Here is a 17,104-nt window from a genome sequence, read left to right on the forward strand (position 1 = left end):
TTAGATGTCCCCATGGTAACAAGGCTCTATTAATGGCATGACATCACAAAGCTGCTGTTCTTTGGAGATACCTGGGATTTCAGGTATAGATGGAAATACTGTTGCAGGCAAATTATACATGCACATTCTGTGTAATTATGTGCACATGTATAGATATGCTTAATTTAGCCACATGTCTCATTTAGTACCATTTATCATTAGGCTTTTTAAATGACTCAATTCTCAAGCATGGATATAATTCAAGGTGTTTTGAGAAAGCACTCATCTAAATCTTGAAATAAATATCTACCACTAGTTACATGATAGAAATAAAAGAAACAATCCTTTGCCTTCATAATGATTGCTCAGTACAATATATCATAAGCTCTGAAAAAGATGTGTAAGTTGCCTCTCCATAGCAGTGTCCAGCACTACACACTCAACTGTCCAAAGCCTAGGTCAGTATTAATATTACTAGCCAAACTGAAGGAAAGGATCGGAAAGACACTGTGGGCTGGGTCTCCCACGTGTTTTTTTGACTGCCCCTCCCCCACAAAAATACTACTCAAAATATTCAAGCCATTGTTCATTTCATAGATGCACTTAACTACTGTAAACAGTGTCTGAAAAAAATAAGTTTGGAACAAACAAAATCAGAATGGTGCATGCGTTTGAAAAGTTGGCTCCTCTGTTATTAGTGTAACCCCTCGGCTTAGTGCTTGCTTTTCTATCAGAGATGATGATTTCATAACTCCAGTTTCATGTTACACGCTGTAGGAAAGATGCTAAGCAGGCTGGATTAGTCTTGCAAGCACACAGAAGTATGACAGGGTAAAAGGTTAGCTGTAAAATTGGTAAACTCATAAATAATACCAACTTGTCAGAAGAAAAGGCAAACGATTTGCATATACTGCTCATGTTATAGAACTATGCGTATCCTGGGCTTTTGCTGACTAGAGAGCTTCTAGGAGGTGGAATATTTGCCAAGGTGACTTTTCTCTCTTCAGTGCCTTTAAAAGTTCTTGCTGTGGCCCCTGCCTTCTTCCCAGCCCAACATTTCCTTGGACTTACTAAAGCTATGAAATTAGGTGTTCTTATCTTTGCTTATGGTATTGACCTGAACAGAATTCTTCCAAATTAGGTTTCTAATGTCGTTTTCAAAATAGTGTCTCTGTACAATCTCTTCATTGACATTTGCATTTTGGTGGAGAAAAAATAAATTTGTTATATTTCTTCTATTTCAAATGACTCCAGAGCATTGGTCTTCATGAGCATTTTACTGAGGGCAAGGCAAAGTACCTAAGGATCAAAAATAACTTTATATTTTTCAAATTCCATGCAATGGATGGTGACTCTCTCTCTCTCTCTCTCTCTCTCTATATATATATATATATATATATGTGTGTGTGTGTGTGTATGTATATATATTTCTATTTCTTTTTTTTAATTTTATTTTACAATACTATTCAGTTCTACATAACAGCCGCAGATTCCCTTGTTCTCCCCCTTCTTGCCCGCCTCCCCTTCCCCCCAGCACACCCCCCATTCCCACCACCTCCAGATCAAGGCCACCCCCAAGGACTGAGATTGACCTGATAGACTCAGTCCAGGCAGGTCCAGTCCCCTCCTCCCAGATTGAGCCAAACGTCCCTGTATAAGTCCCAGGTTTCAAACAGCTATCTCATGCAGTGAGCCCAGGACCTGGTACCACTGCCTAGATGCCTCCCAAACAGATCAAGCCAATCAACTGTCTCACCTATTCAGAAGGCCTGATCCAGTTGGGGGCCCCTCAGCCTTTGGTTCATAGTTCATGTGTTTCCATTCGTTTGGCTATTTGTCCCTGTGCTTTATCCAACCTTGGTTTCAACAATTCTCATTCATATAAACCCTCCTGTTTCTCGCTAATTAGACTCCCAGCGCTCCACTTGGGGCCTAGCCGTGGCTCTCTGCATCCAGATTCCTCAGTACTTGGATGGGGTTTCTGGCACAACTATTAGGGTGTTTGGCCATCCCATCAGGCCAAATGACCTATTTCTTCAGTAGAAAAAAAATCACCTAGGAAGCTAATGCTGTCAGGAAGCATAGGAACCTTGTTTAATACTTCCATTTTCTAAGGTAAAGAAACTAAAGCAAAAGAAGAAACTCACACACTCCACAGTTGTGAGGATTCTTTCCCTGGGGTAGTATAAACAAATATCCCCTTCTAATAGGTGTCCAACAGCAAAAAAAAAATATGATAGTACTTTAGTCCAGCTTGGAGAACCAGTGAGTTTATTGGGATTACTTCCATAGCATGGCTGAGGCCTTATTTATAGGGCCATGCATCATAAGAAAGTATCATCCTGGCATAAATGATGACTTCCTCATGGCTGCATAGATAGAGTCTCCTCTTCATTTAACCTCTCCTGTCCTATGAGTGCAAACACCTTCTAGGAACAACAGACCATGTGCAGCCAGGGCAGAATCACATAAGCTAACTGGGAGGTGCAGAAGGGAATGATTCTATTTCATGAAGAAACATCAGCAGACAACAGGCCTCATTTTAAGGGTCTTTTTTGCAAGTTGTTACAGCTGCTCTCATGATGCTGCTGCCTCTTTTGCCCAGAGGATAGTGATCTACAAAACTGTTTTCTTGTTGTTGAAGAAACATAGCAATGGCCAGAATTCTTAGAAATTGGTTTATTTTATTGCTAGCATATAAAATGCACAACATATATGTTCATGTGTCCGTAACCTATCACGCATATATTTGTACATACTAGCAATATGTTAAATGTATACAGTTACATACATATGTAATTATAACTCAGGCTATAATTTTTACTTTCTACTTTTATACTTTCTACTCCAAAAGTCATCTGGGGTCCAATAACATCATCATTAATAGGAAACTGTTAGATTCAGAATCTGAGGCCCTACCCAACTCTATTGAATCAACATCGGTAGATAATTTATATGATAATATTTGGGAAGCCATATTCTAACCATTTCTCTGTTTTCTGTATTAAGTTAGTTACTCGGAGACCAAAGATAATCCAAAAATGCTCATTATGTGTGTTAATTTCTCAATTATTTTTCTCCTTCACCAAACTTTACAGACATCTTTTTGTTGCTATGAAATGAAAAAAATATTACAATGTATCACTTATATCTCACTCTTACCTTTTTAGTAGAAAGGGTTATTTCAGAATCCTCCTATCCAAATAATAACTGTAAATATGTTTATGTCATAAATATTTTGATAGTTAATATCAGTAATCAACTTGACAGGGTATAGAATCATCTAAGAGATAAGCTCCTGGCCGTGCTTGCAAAGGATTATTGATTAGGTTAGCCTCTAGTTAGATTAGTTAGGTAGGTAGGAAGACTTATACTAAAAGTGTATGGCGTCATGACACAGATCCTGGGTTACATAAAAAGTGAGAAAGAAAGAAGAGCATGTGCATTCATCTTTCTCCGCTTTTTTGTTAAACTAGAGATGTGATGTGACTAACTGCTTCAAGCTCCTGTTTCTAGGACTTCCTTACCATGACAGACTGTATGCTTTAACTGTGAGTCTAAATAAACCTATTCTCCTGTAAGTTACTTTAATCAAGGTGTTTTATCAAAGTAATGGTAAAAGTAGCTAAAGTAGAAAATTGATACTGAAGTGTGGCCACTGATGTAATCAACCTGACTATACAGTTCTCAAGCCTCTGGAACTGGTTTATGGGTAGAACGTATAAGCATTTGGAACTTTAGGGGTAGAAAAGCCCTTGAGTGCTGCAGCCAGAGCTTACCAGGTCATTCTGGTGGGAGCTTAGGTGACAGAAGCTCTGAGAGGGATATGGACAGGGGAAGTTCAGATGTGGAGGTTTCGGAAGATAACAAGGACTCTACCAGGAACTGGGATATGGGCCATTGATGTGATGTTCTGGCCAATAATCTGGCTGCATCCTGACTGTCCAGAGAACTTGAGTAGGGTTGAATACAATGTATGACAGTGTCAGAATCATTGAAAGGAGGTCTTGGGAAGCAGGCTGTTGTGTGAAGCTGTGCAGGCAAAGTCGATTTCAATGGAGACCTCAGCATGTTGGAGATGCAAGGACCATGGGTGTCTGCTGAAGAGAGCAGTGGTGCAAAAGAGAGAGAGGAGAGAGAGGGGAGGGGCACAGGACGGAGGGAGGGAGAGAGGGAGGGGCACAGGAGGGAGGGAGGGAGGGAGAGAGAGAGGAGAGAGAGGGGAGGGGCACAGGAGGGAGGGAGGGAGAGAGGGGAGGGGCACAGGAGGGAGGGAGGGAGAGAGAGAGAGAGGGGAGGGGCACAGGAGGGAGGGAGGGAGGGAGAGAGAGAGAGGAAAGAGAGGGGAGGGGCACAGGAGGGAGGGAGGGAGGAGAGAGAGGGGAGGGCACAGGAGGGAGGGAGGGAGAGAGAGAGAGGAGAGAGGGGAGGGGCACAGGAGGAGGGAGGGAGAGAGGGGAGGGGCACAGGAGGGAGGGAGGGAAAGAGAGAGGAGGGGGAGGGGAGGGGCACAGAAGGGATGGATGATGGATGGATGGACAGAGAGAGAAAGAGAGAGAGAGAGAGAGAGAGAGAGAGAGAGAGAGAGAGAGAGAGAGAGAGAGAGAGAGAATATGTATGTTACAGGTAGTAGAGCTGGAGGGATGGGGCTCCTTGGGAACTTCGATGATTCCATCATTACTTCCTATTCATGGATCTGTGAATTTCTTGTTTTCCCTCTTTTGTATGTTCTTGCTTTGACCTCATTATTCTTTGCTTTGTCCTAAGTCTTCCATTTTGGAATGGGAATGTTCATTAAGTACCATTATAGGTTAGACATATGTAACATATTTTTTTTTTTTTTTTGATGTAGTAGGGGCTTTAAGCTAAGAGATTTCTTTACGTCTTGCTCAAGTCTTGGTCTTTGAACTTTTAAGCAATGTTAGGATTGTTTAAAAAAAAGGGGGAGGGGGCATTTGAAGTTGGATTGAATGCATTTTGTGTTATGAGATTTCCAGTAATCTATGGGGATAAGAGTGGCAGATTATGGCTCAGTGGGCTGTCAAGTTGATAAGGGGCAGGGTTGGGATGGCTAATATTGATGTTTATCTTGACTACATCTAGAACCATCAGGAGATGAACCTTTGGTGCTGCTTATGGGCATAATTTTGATTAGTTTAACTGAGGTGGGAAGACTCACCCAAAACATGGATGACCGGGTTGTGTAGAAAGAAGGAAATCCACTGTCCACAACAATCATTTTTCTCTACCCCTGAGAGCAGATGTAGGGTGACTAGCATGATTTTCCCATTTCCTCAAACTGTGAGTAGAATAAACCTTTTCTCTCTTTTCTTGTTTTCACCAGGGAATTTTATCACAGGGACAGGGAAAGTAATCAGCATAAATTCTTTATGTTTGTTATTTCATTTAAGCCACACAATGATATAGGCTTTAGTGTCCAAGGTTTCCATTTCCGGAAGAGGGAATTGAAGCTGGGAGAACTCAAGGGGCCATTACAATATGTCAGACCATGAACGTGAACCAGGCTTAGCTCATTCTCTAATGTGAAGATTAACCATAGCATGCATTTGCTTCTGCAATTCAATGTTCAAATTTATTTTCTCCAATGTTTATAAGTACTAAAAACTAAGTTTCTTAAGGAGACGTTAAAAGTGAAGTTTAGCATTGTACATGAGCACTTGAGAAATATTTACTGAGTAAATGTAGGAATGAATGAAAACACTTAAAACTTTCAGACAAGAACCCATACATACTTTTCACAATAGCTTTAAAAAGTGGTATCAAGATTCTGCACTGGTAAGCATGTATTTCCTTTTGACTTTCTTCTGCCTATGTCCTATATATTACTGCAGTTGCTCTACAGTACACTGGATTGCCAGGTTTTGCTTTTGCCCCCATTTTTTTTTTACCCAGTGATATGTCCAGAGGACCGTGACCAAATCTTGGAAATCTTGGGAATCTGAGACAACTCCATAACTCTTGGTTTTTCTGGAAGTTTTAGATCTAGAGCATTGGGATTTGGGTTATGATATTATATTTTTAGATATTTTTATATTCCAATCAGTGATAGATCATGAACCAACCTCTGGGGAGCAAGAAGAATATAAAGTCTCAAATGTCTGGGGACTAAGAACAGTGAGAAGTGAGAAAATGCAGACTCTGGCCAGTTGGAAGGTCATGCCAGGAAAGTTGGCTCTGACAGGAAATAAGGAGAAGTCAGTACAGGGTGGGCGAACCCCAAAAGGCCAGCCTTTCTTCTGTAGGTGTTGCTTTGTATGACTGTCATATAAGATCAGGGCTGCATTCCCTCCTGTTTCCTATTTCCTAATATGTGAAGTGATAAGTTAAAGACCTTTAGGTCCCTTTTTGTTTGGGAGGCTGGCAAAAGAGGATCTAAGTAGAGGTAAAAAAAGTAGATTATGTCTGGTGATTCCCAGGAGAGATGGATGAGTAGGGCAGAGCTTGACTTGGTTGGTGTTCTTCTTGACCTCTTAACTTCAGGGAACAACTTCAGCATCCTATGATGTCCTTTTGTGCAAGCCAATCCCCAGATCTTCAAAGTCAGCACACCCTGTATGCTTCTACCATATCTGGGTCCTCTTTGGAGGAGAGAACAGGTCCCAGCTCCAAGCAGTGTTGTGGGATTTGCTAAAGGGTGCTTTCCAACCTCTGAGCTGACAATACTGATCTCAATGTCAAATGTCATCCTCTACTTTACTATTTTATTTCATAAAAGATTCATGCATTAGGAGCCTTTCCTTGTCACATTCATTGCCCTTACCTCTCTCTGCATACACACATTTGATTTAGTTTTAGGGAGGGCATTTTTTGTTGTTGTTAATAAATTGATAGGATTCCTGGAAGGAATATATGAGAAATTGATTTAGGTCTTCCCATTTGTTCAACGCAGCCAGGTGGAGCATCAGCCCCATGTAGATATTGTAGAGGTTGGAGATAAAAGCAGAAAATACAGCCCATGCTCTGGAGGAGGTCCTAGTAGAGCGAACACAAGACAGATATGCAAACAGGTAATTGTAATACAAAGTCACAAATGATATAATGCAGGTGCCAGGAATGTTATAGGAGCACAGAGGCAGGCGAACGGGGCTCGGTCTAGAAAATGAACTGAAGTTTCATAGAGGGAACGCTATCTGGAGATAGAGCTGCAAAACCTGATTTGTGTGCTGTTTTTTGTTTTTTGTTTTTAACCTTGAGATGACTTTTGGTTGCTTATAGGCCTAGTAACAAATCTTTCCCCTTCTCTATGCTCTCTGTACCTAGTAAACCATGTCAATCAGCTGAAAAGCTTCATGGCAAATTATTGAGGGTTAAAAGTAAAAGCTGCCTTTTCTGAACTGGCTCCTGGATGCTGTAGAAAATGTTTTTGTTTTATAGTTTTTCTGATGAAAGCTTTCCCTCCCCCACCCCCAGAATTTCTTGTAGGAGAAGTAGGTAAACAAAGCAAGCAGGCTGGCAAGTGGCATCACAAAACCTCATGTTTCCGTCTTCAGCTACTTCTGGCCGATTTAGCAGGACGTCATCTGCCCTGTGCACAAGGAAAATGAAATTGCATGCATGAGGCCCTGGTTACAGCGAAGAAGGGGGAAGCTGAAGGAATTCAATCTTTGGCTTAGAGAAATCTAATTCTCTCAAGGTATATTGCAGTCTGCAAGGCAGTTATCTTTCCGAGCAGCTAGATGCAACCTGGAAATGTAGCTCTTAATAGCCTTGGTGAGATTAAGTGAAGTGTCTGTGATTGTGGCCGTTCCACGCAGGTCATAGAGGATTTGTTGCCCTTGCTTTCCCTGCCCATCCCCCCCACACCTTCTCAGGCTGAAACTCCCTTTCTTCTTAGAGTCTATGCTTACCCCATGTTTTTCACCTCTTCCCCACTGCCCCCAATCCGCTGGCACTCTCTATAGGAGGAAGGAAAAATGAATGCCTTGACAGCCTTGGAGGATAAATTTAATAGAAATTGATGGAGGTGGCCCAAGAAAGTCATATTCTATTATTCTTGCTGTGAGAAAGGTTATCAGGGCTTGATGGAGCCACACTCTCTTGCTGAAGTATTTTGCGACTGAGGAGTTTCGGTGTTTACTGGACTTGGAAGGGAATCAGAAGAGATATTGTAAGGGAAATTAATTTAAACTGTAATTGTTGTTTGGCCAGTTTCAGAATGGTGGGAGGGAAGAAGGTTGGAAGATTGTACTGCTCTAATATTAACAAGGACCCTTTGTGATAGGTGTAATTTGTGAATGAGTCCGTTTCCACGTTAGATGCAATGACAATGACGTATCATCCTTTCAGCTTGATGGATGTGTTGATAAACAGACAAATGAATAGAACGGATTATGCATATAGTTTAATGCTAACGACTTACAAGGCCCTGGATTTCATATTCAACATCATAGAAAAGGTGTAAATAAAAGATAGAGAACCCTGAATAGCATTTGAAGAAGTCATTTTTTTCAGATAACTTTTTCTTTCTTTCTTTCTTTTTTTTTTGGTTTTTCGAGACAGGGTTTCTCTGTGTAGCTTTGTGCCTTTCCTGGAACTCACTTTGGAGACCAGGCTGGCCTCGAACTCACAGAGATCTGCCTGCCTCTGCCTTCCGAGTGCTGGGATTAAAGACGTGCACCACCACGCCCGGCTCAGATAACTTTTGTTGTTGCTGCTTCAGAAAATTAGTGATATATGGCATTGTCCTTGTCTACAGTGTTGTAACTAATGATACATTTTCAATTAATTTCTTTCTAAAAAGTAATTATGTCTTTTTTGATATAAGCCTTCCAGGTAATAGCAAAAATGTATAAATGCTTATGTTATTATGTCACTAGAGAGAACTGGGATAGGACTTTTGTGAGCTTGGGGTCTCAAAACAACATCAGACCTTATACAAGAAGAGCCCTTCAAATGTGTCTTCTATGGTGTTGGCTCAAGAAGCCAGTGGCATTTTGTTACATGGAGATGTTAGGGAGGTCTCGAGTTTCCCCTAGTCTTGACTCCAGCAGCAGTTCTGTGCTTGTGTTTCTGAAAAGGAAGAATTCAAATGGGGCGCAGTTACAAGCCAAGAAGGCAGAGCTGAATTTTAACAAGCAAAGAAGCAAGAAGATATTCTTTGGAGTATGAGTGAGTTGAATCAAGCAGCAGTTGCCTGATCCTGACAGGCATAGGGCTTATATTCCTCAGCTCCCTGTTATCACTTCCCTGGTGACTTCCTCCACCTCCACTATGGATACTGGGAGGAAAGGGGCGTGTTCTTCTCAGAAGCCCATTTTACCCAGAATTCAATCTGTTTTAAGTAGACATAGAAGATGGGAAAATGTTTATGGTGGTTTAAGGACCTCTAAAGTTAAAAAGTTTACTAGGGGAAAGGGCAATGGCATCTTGGGCATGGTCCCTGCTGAGAAGTTCCTGAAACTGGTTCAAACTGGAGACTACCACCACCAACTGTTCTTTGTCTCCTGTTTTTGAAGTTCTGAACTGTTTCAGCTTAAGATAGTCACCTACCAATATTGTTATCTATGTCATGGTTTTCCAGGGATGTGTGTGTGTGTGTGTGTGTGTGTGTGTGTGTGTGTGTGTAGGCATGTATGCTGTTGATAAGCCTCTCAGAGCTAACTTTCTGTCAAGCAGAGAGTGCCACTGGGATACAAACCAGAAGAGAGGTAGGAAAACCAATTCTGGTTACTGGAAGCTTTGAACCTGGTGAAATTCCTTTAAAAATTTTTTTTTTCCTTTTCCATATGAGGAATGCGTTTATTTCCTGTATTTTTGAAGCTTTAAGGACTGCGCTAACATAGAACTAGGATACGATTCTTATAGATTCAAGTTGTTAATTTATTTATTAATACTTTATTGACCTTTTAGTATACTTTTTCTCTTTATTCTCATGTTGCAATCTTCAGTCCTTCACGATCCAGCTTGTGGATAACTCTCTCAACAAAGGTGACTTGGAGAACCTTAGCTGAGGACATGGTTTCTAAAGCAGTTGTTCTAAAGGTATGAGCAAATGGGCAACATCTATGTACTTGTTTGGGATGTGACGTCTCTGGCCCTCCTCTGGACCTTGTAGATTACAGACTGTAGGCAGGCAGGTTCAGAAATCTGTGGTTTACAATCCCTGCAGGTGACTGTGGTGTGCACTAAAGTGTTAGCACATATCTCTGAGGCTCAGCATTCCGTGCCAAATTTACACGAGTCATGTATTATTACCCCTCTCCTAATAGACATGTTTCTGGGAGGGTCTTCATGTCATGTCTGTTTTTTAAGATCTGTATTTAGAAAAAGCCACGGTGAGATTTGGAAGTCTGTAGATAAGCGAGCATAGCAGGCCTCAGAGTTCACAGGGGAAAGACATCAGAGAACATGATTAGGATCCAATTCTTCAGTTTTACAGATCTCTTTCTTTAACTGAATGGACACAACGATCCCCCCAGCTCCATCACACTTTATGGCCAAATCCCTAGTGTCCTTTATGTGGTGTCTGTCTGAGCATAGCATCCCTGTGCTTCCACACACTGGTCGGGAGCTCTGTGCATGGCGGTAGTGGCCTGCTTTCCTTCCTGTGTCCCAGCACTGGAGCACTATCCCTTAGAGCTGTGTAGAGGCTGATGGTCAAGTTTAAGTGAAGGGCAAACATGCTTTGATTTAAATACAGAGAACAGTCTATTAAACACCCTTGTTCTGCAGAAACTGCTGCTGCATTCCATCAGAACAGACTCTCACTCACTTCAGGTACTGCCCTTGAGGCTGCTCAGCTCTTTGGGTGTCTAACCTTGCCCTCCTGTCATAGGCTATTAAAACTGTTAAAACAGAAGGATGCTTAACCACTCCAGCTGTTAAAACATTAGTACATGCTTTGGTGAGCTCAAATTTAAATAGCCCTTGAGGGGATAGCCTTCCTTTTACTTTCAAAGCTCATGGGTAAGTCAGAATTCAGCAATAGTTTCAACTTTTTCAGTCTCTACATGTGTTCATTTTTCTCCATCCCTCCCAGAAAGGGCCAAATTAGTCATTAGTCTAAGGATTAATTTTAATCTATTTGTTTAGATTTCACTAGTGAAGATTGCAATGACTCATTGGTTTTGCCTTGACCCCAACTTTTACACACTTTCAGAAAGAATTCCAGGCTGGTGTGATGGCACACATCTTTTAACCTAGCACTTAGAAGTAGAGACAGGCAGATTTCTGGGAGTTCAGAGCCATCCTGGTCTACACAAAGAATTCTAGGTCAGCCAGGGCTATGTAGTGAGAATCCATGTGAAAATATTTTCAAAAAAGGCTTTTAAATTCCCAATGATGCTACAGTATAATTCAGGATAGCCAAAAGAGAGTCACTTGTAGCTTTTTTCCCCATGTGTGTGTGTTGTGTGTGTGTGTATCTTTTGGGGGGCTCTTACTTGCCTAGGAGACCTATGGTACAATAATATCCAATCCAAACCCTAGTTTTATCACTCAGTATTGCAGTTATTCATATTCATAATCTGCCTGTGTCATTGAAATGTTATCTTCTCACAAATTCTGTGCTAAATCCTGTTTTACTAATTCTGTTTTCCTTGCAGGCTCCCCTCAAGGATTATATCTGACATTGCCAAATGTCATAACTCAATTCTTTAGAGTTCCGCACAGGTCCACAACACTTTTGGAGCTGAATTCCACTTGATTAGCTAAGAACTTGGAACTCAAAACATGGCTTGAGTACCAGTGTCATTGATAACATTCTAGACTGTCATCAGAAATGCTCACTTTACCAGAGGTCTGTCTGGGCTGCCACCTGGGGCCAAGTTGATGTCTGAGGGCTATGCTGCTTTGGGGGCTCATACCAGTCCAGGTGTCCTGTGTGGTCACCTGGTACCATGGTGACATCTGGCTCAGGATGCTGCCTAGGATCATGTCTGGGTCGGTGGTCCTACCACAGCCAGTGTCAGTATTGATGCCTGTGGCCCATGTTACCACCAAAGGCCATGTAGATGCCCAGATCTGGGCCACAACCTGTGGCCATGAGGAAATCTGAGGGAGTGATGCCACTAGGGAAATATTGATCTGAGTGGCCTACGCTGTCACGTAGGGCCATGGTGCCCTTTGGGCCAGAGCTGCTGCAGAAGGCTGTGTCTAGGTTCATGACCTGCAGCGGCTTGGAATCTGGGGTGGTGTCTGTTACTCCATTTGCCACTGAGTACTCTGTGGGTGCCCAGGGTCTGGTCAGCCACCTGAGACCATGTTGCTGGGTCTGTGATTCTGTTGCAGCTGGGGTCTGTGGTGATGACCATGGCCCATGTTAACACAGGGGGTCATTGGAACCATGCTGTGCTGAGCCCACCTGCCCTTCACTGACCTTGGAATGGCTGGCCCTACCGTCACTGGATACTGCCACAGGAGAGCTGACCCTACCCCTCAGGGGAGTCCTTACCCTTGCACTCAGGAAAGATGGACCTACCCCTCACCATAGGCATACACCTCATGTGGGCTGCACACTAGAGCTGGTCCTGTGGTAGGGGATGACAGTGAGCCAGCCCAAGGGCATGAGAGCCACAGAGATGACCCCACCTCCCTTAATTTACCATGTGGTGGCATGGGTGAGGGAAAGATGCCCCCCCTCCTCTGCCCCTTGCTACCTATGGCAGGCAAGAGATCTGGGCCCCCAGGGTCACAAGACAGAGAACTAGGCCTGCTTCACATCAGCTGCAGCACATAGGAGAGCAGGCCCTCTACCTGGCCTGGGTAGCACACTAGAGCTGATCCTGTTGTCAGGGCAACAAGTAAGCCAGACCTGAGGGCATGAGAGCGGGAAAGCTGATAGCCCCTGCCTCCATAGTCTCCCTACAGCAATCAGGAAAGAGAGTCCTGCATCTTGCCTGGACAAAACAGTAGAGCTGGCCCTGGCAATGTGAGTGAGGGGGACCAGGATCTGACTACGAGGAAGGAAAGCTAGCAAGCTGACCAACCCAGCTACCACCCAGGCCCAGAACCAGGGCTATGAGTTGGCCCACTCCAACAATCACTGAATCCATGAACTGTTGGAAAATGTGAAGGAGACAAAGCTACAGATCCAAAGCAGCAGGATCTCCATGGCACAGGACAACAGGAGCCCCCTGAGAGCCCATTATCAATGGTGTAGTGGAAACTAGAGTCCTTGAGCCAGATCAATGATTCGTGGCAATGAACACTTCCAAGTCAAGATGAACTGATAAACTGTGTGACTCCATGGACCACACTACAGCTTCCATGACAAGATTCTTCTTTTTTGTTTGTTTGTTTGGTTTTTCTTTTAAATTTGGTTTTGATTTGGGGAAGGTTGCAAAGGCAGAGGGCAGATTCGAGGAGACGGGGAGATAAGTGAAACTGGAATGCATGAGGTGAAATCCACAAAGAATTAATAAAAGTTAAATACAAATAAAAAAGAAATGCTCACTCTTGTGCTTATCTGAGACTGACCACATTACAACTTGTACTATAATCACATCTGTATTGAAAAAATTTATCAAAGGTTTTTTTCAGCAACTAACGAGATGATCATGTGTTTTTTTTTCTTTCAGTTTGTTTATATTGTGAATTACACTGACAGATTTTGTTATACTGGACCATCCCCGCATCTCTGGGATGAAGCCTATTTGATCATGGTAGATGATCTTTTTGATGTGTTCTTGGATTTGGTTTGTGAGTATTTTATTGAGTATTTTTGCATTAATGCTCATGAGGAAAATTGGTCTGTAGTTCTCTTTCTTTGTTGAATCTTTGTGCAGTTTGGGTATCAGGGTGACTGTGACCTCATAACATGAATTCGGCAATGTTCCTTTTATTCTGTTTTGTGGAGCAACTTGAGGAGTGGGGAATGGGATGCCAACCTAGCTACAAAAACATTTTGGAAATTTGTCCAGCCTTCAAGGTGTGCTGGGGTAAAGATGGTGCAGAACTTGTAGGAGTGGCCAGTCAATGGCTGGTCCAACTTGAAACCCATGCTATGAAGGGCCAGGAACCAGAGGCTGGATAGCCCAGAGACCTAGGATAAAACCAAACATGACTGGCAAAAAAAAAAAAAAAAATCATGAAATGATTCCTAATGATCTTCTGCTATACTAGTACACTACAGCCTAGTGTAGTCATCATCAGAGGCTTCATCCAGCACCTGATAGGAACAGATGTAGAGACCCACAGCCAAACATCAGGTGGAGCTGAGGGAATCCCAGGGAAGAGGAGGAGGAAGGATTATAGGAGCCAGAAAATTCAAGGACACCATAAGAAGATGGCTTCCAGAATCAACTAACCAGGGTTCATAGGGGCTCACGGAGACTGAACCAACAACCAGGGAGCCTATATGGTTCTGACCTAGGTCATCTACATATATGTTATGGTTGTATAGCATGGTATTCTTGTGGGACTCCTGACAGTGGAAGTGGGGGCTGTCTCTGACTCTTTTACCTGCTTTTGGGACCCCTTTCCTCCTACTGGGTTGCTTCATCCAGTCTTGATATGAGGTTATGTGCCTAGTCTTATTGTAACTTGTTCTACCACGTTTGGTTGATCTCCCTTGGAGGCCTGCTCTTTTCTGAAGGGAAAAGGAGGAAGAGTGGACCTATGGGCGAGGGGAAGTGAGGGGGAGAGACTGGGAAGAATGGAGGGAGGGGAAACTGCAGTCAGGATGTAATCTATGAGAGCAGAATAAAAAAAAATAACAAAAGGAAAAGAAAAATGTTAGTTGATTGTTATAAGACCAAACCTCACATTGTTTGGTCCAGTGAAATTTTTGAGTCCTTTCAACGTCTCCTTCCTGGTGCTCTTCTCTGCCCTCCGTTTCTTTCCTTTCTTTCACTTAGCTCTACAATCAATCAGTCTTCATGGCGACAGCATTAGTTACTTTCCTATTGCTGTGATAAATACCCTACCAACCATTTAAGGCAGGAGGGGTTTATTTGGACTTGCAGTTCCAGAGTACAGTCCATCACAGTAAGGCAGTCACAGCGAAGAGAACCCGAGGAGGCAGACAGTGATGAGTGTTGGCCCTCAGCTTGCTTTCTCCCTTTCTATGCACTTCAGGGCTTCATCCCGTGGAATGGTGACTCTCATGTCTAGGGTGGGTCTTTCCACCTTGGTGAACTTAATCTAGATAACCTCTCACAGGCATGCCCCAGGAGCTTGTTTCATTTGGTTCCTTCCAGACGTTCACGTCTCATCAACCGATGTTTCTTTATTTTTCCATGATTTTTCTTTTGGTCTCCACCCCCTAATTATTTCCAGTCTCAAATAAAAGGTAAAATGTATCAGACCAGATTTTAGTCCGTTTGTTTACTTCTATATATTTACTACCTACAATGATGAATGATGTGAGAGATGCTTTAAAAACATGAGTTTCACATGCTACCATGCACAGACCTAGAGAAGCTAAGTAACAAAGAGGGCTCAAGGGGGGTGGGGGCACTTGGATCTCTGTGGGAGCCCGTTCTCGGGTTCCTCGTGGCTTTACCCAGCAGGTCTGCATAGAGGATGATTAGGACCACGGGCCTGAGTGCAGGTGTCTGAGATGGTCTGCACTTGGCTGTGCTGGGGGAGGAGGTCTTTTGCTCCACCCCTTGGCGTCTCTATAAATACCCTGGGGCAGAGACAGTCTGGGCCCGTTGGAATAGGTTCCAGGCCCTCTCGAGACTATCCTTTATTTTCTATCTGTTTATCTCCACAAGATTCTCCACAATAAATCCTTCTATCTAATATTTCCTGCTGCTCGCACTCAAGAAAACTCTGGGGAACTGTGGGGGTGGTGGGTAAACCTTGGGAAGAGGAAATAAAATAGATTTTGAGGGTGGACTGGGGACAGGTGGGGATGGGAACAGAAGGGATCAGGTGGTGGGGGAAATGGAAGGAGAAAGTACTGGACCAGATGACTGGAAAAGGGGGTGAGGTAGAAACCTAGTATAATGGAAACTTCTAAGGATCTACAAGCGTGACCCCAGCTAAGACTCCTAGAAATAGGGGAAACACAGCCTGAACTGGCCATCTCCTATAACCAGGCAAGACTCCTAGTGGAGGGATTGGGACAAATGGAACCTTTGACTTACAATTTTTCCTGTCTACAAGATGTGCTGGGGTAAAGGTGGCACATAAATTGTAGAAGTAGCCAACTAATGACTGGTGCAGCCTGAGACCCATGCCACAAGAGGGAGCCCAACTATGATGCTGCCTGGAGTGCCAGGACCCAAAGGCTGGAGAGCCCAGAGAACCAAACATGGCTAGCCCCCTCTCCCACCAATTCTCAATGTAATGATACCTAAGAATATTCTGCTATACTCACAGACTGGTGCCAAGTCAATTGTCATCAGAAAGGTTTCATGTAGTAACCGATGGGAGCAGATGCAGAGACTCACAGCCAAACATTAGGTAAAACTTGGGGAATTCTGCAGAAGAGGGAGAGGAAGGATTGTAGGAGCCAGAGGTGTTGAGGACACTGTTAGAAAACCCACAGAACCAACTAACCAGAGCTCATAGGGGCTCATAGAGACTAAATGAACAACTAGGGAGCCTGCATGGGACTGGCCTAGGCCTTCTGCATATATGATACAGTTGTGAGCTTGATCTTCTTGTAGGATCCCTAACAGTTGGAACATGGGCTGTCTTTGACTTGTTTGCTGGCTTTGGGGATTCTATTCTTCATATTGGCTTTCCTTGTCCAGCAAAGGGAGGTGCCTAGTCTTAGTGCAACTTGATATGCCATGTTTGGTTGACATTCATGGGAGGCTTGCCCATTTCTGAATAGAGATGGAGGAGGAATAGATGGGAGGGGGGAGAGGGGACATGGAGGAGAGGAGGGAGGAGAAACTGTGGTTAGGATATTAATTAATAACAACAACAATAACAACAACTTTTTTTTTAAAGATAAAATACCTCTTTTGTGGGCACAAGGCTGTCAAGGGTAGATCTAGTCTGGAAATTGCTTTGCACTAGAGTTGACAGGAAACAAGAAGTACAGGAAGTCTTTAAAAAATGAATTAGTGAACAAACTGTGAATTTATTTCACATTACCCAAACAACATTTAATAAAAGAATTAGACATCCTGTGACAGCACAAATAATTAGTGAGTTATTATGCAATGCTGACTTTTTCTCTGGATCACATCCAGAGAATCATATATTC

This window comes from Peromyscus leucopus, chromosome 14 (assembly GCF_004664715.2).
Source record: "Peromyscus leucopus breed LL Stock chromosome 14, UCI_PerLeu_2.1, whole genome shotgun sequence".
Lineage (NCBI taxonomy): Eukaryota > Metazoa > Chordata > Mammalia > Rodentia > Cricetidae > Peromyscus > Peromyscus leucopus.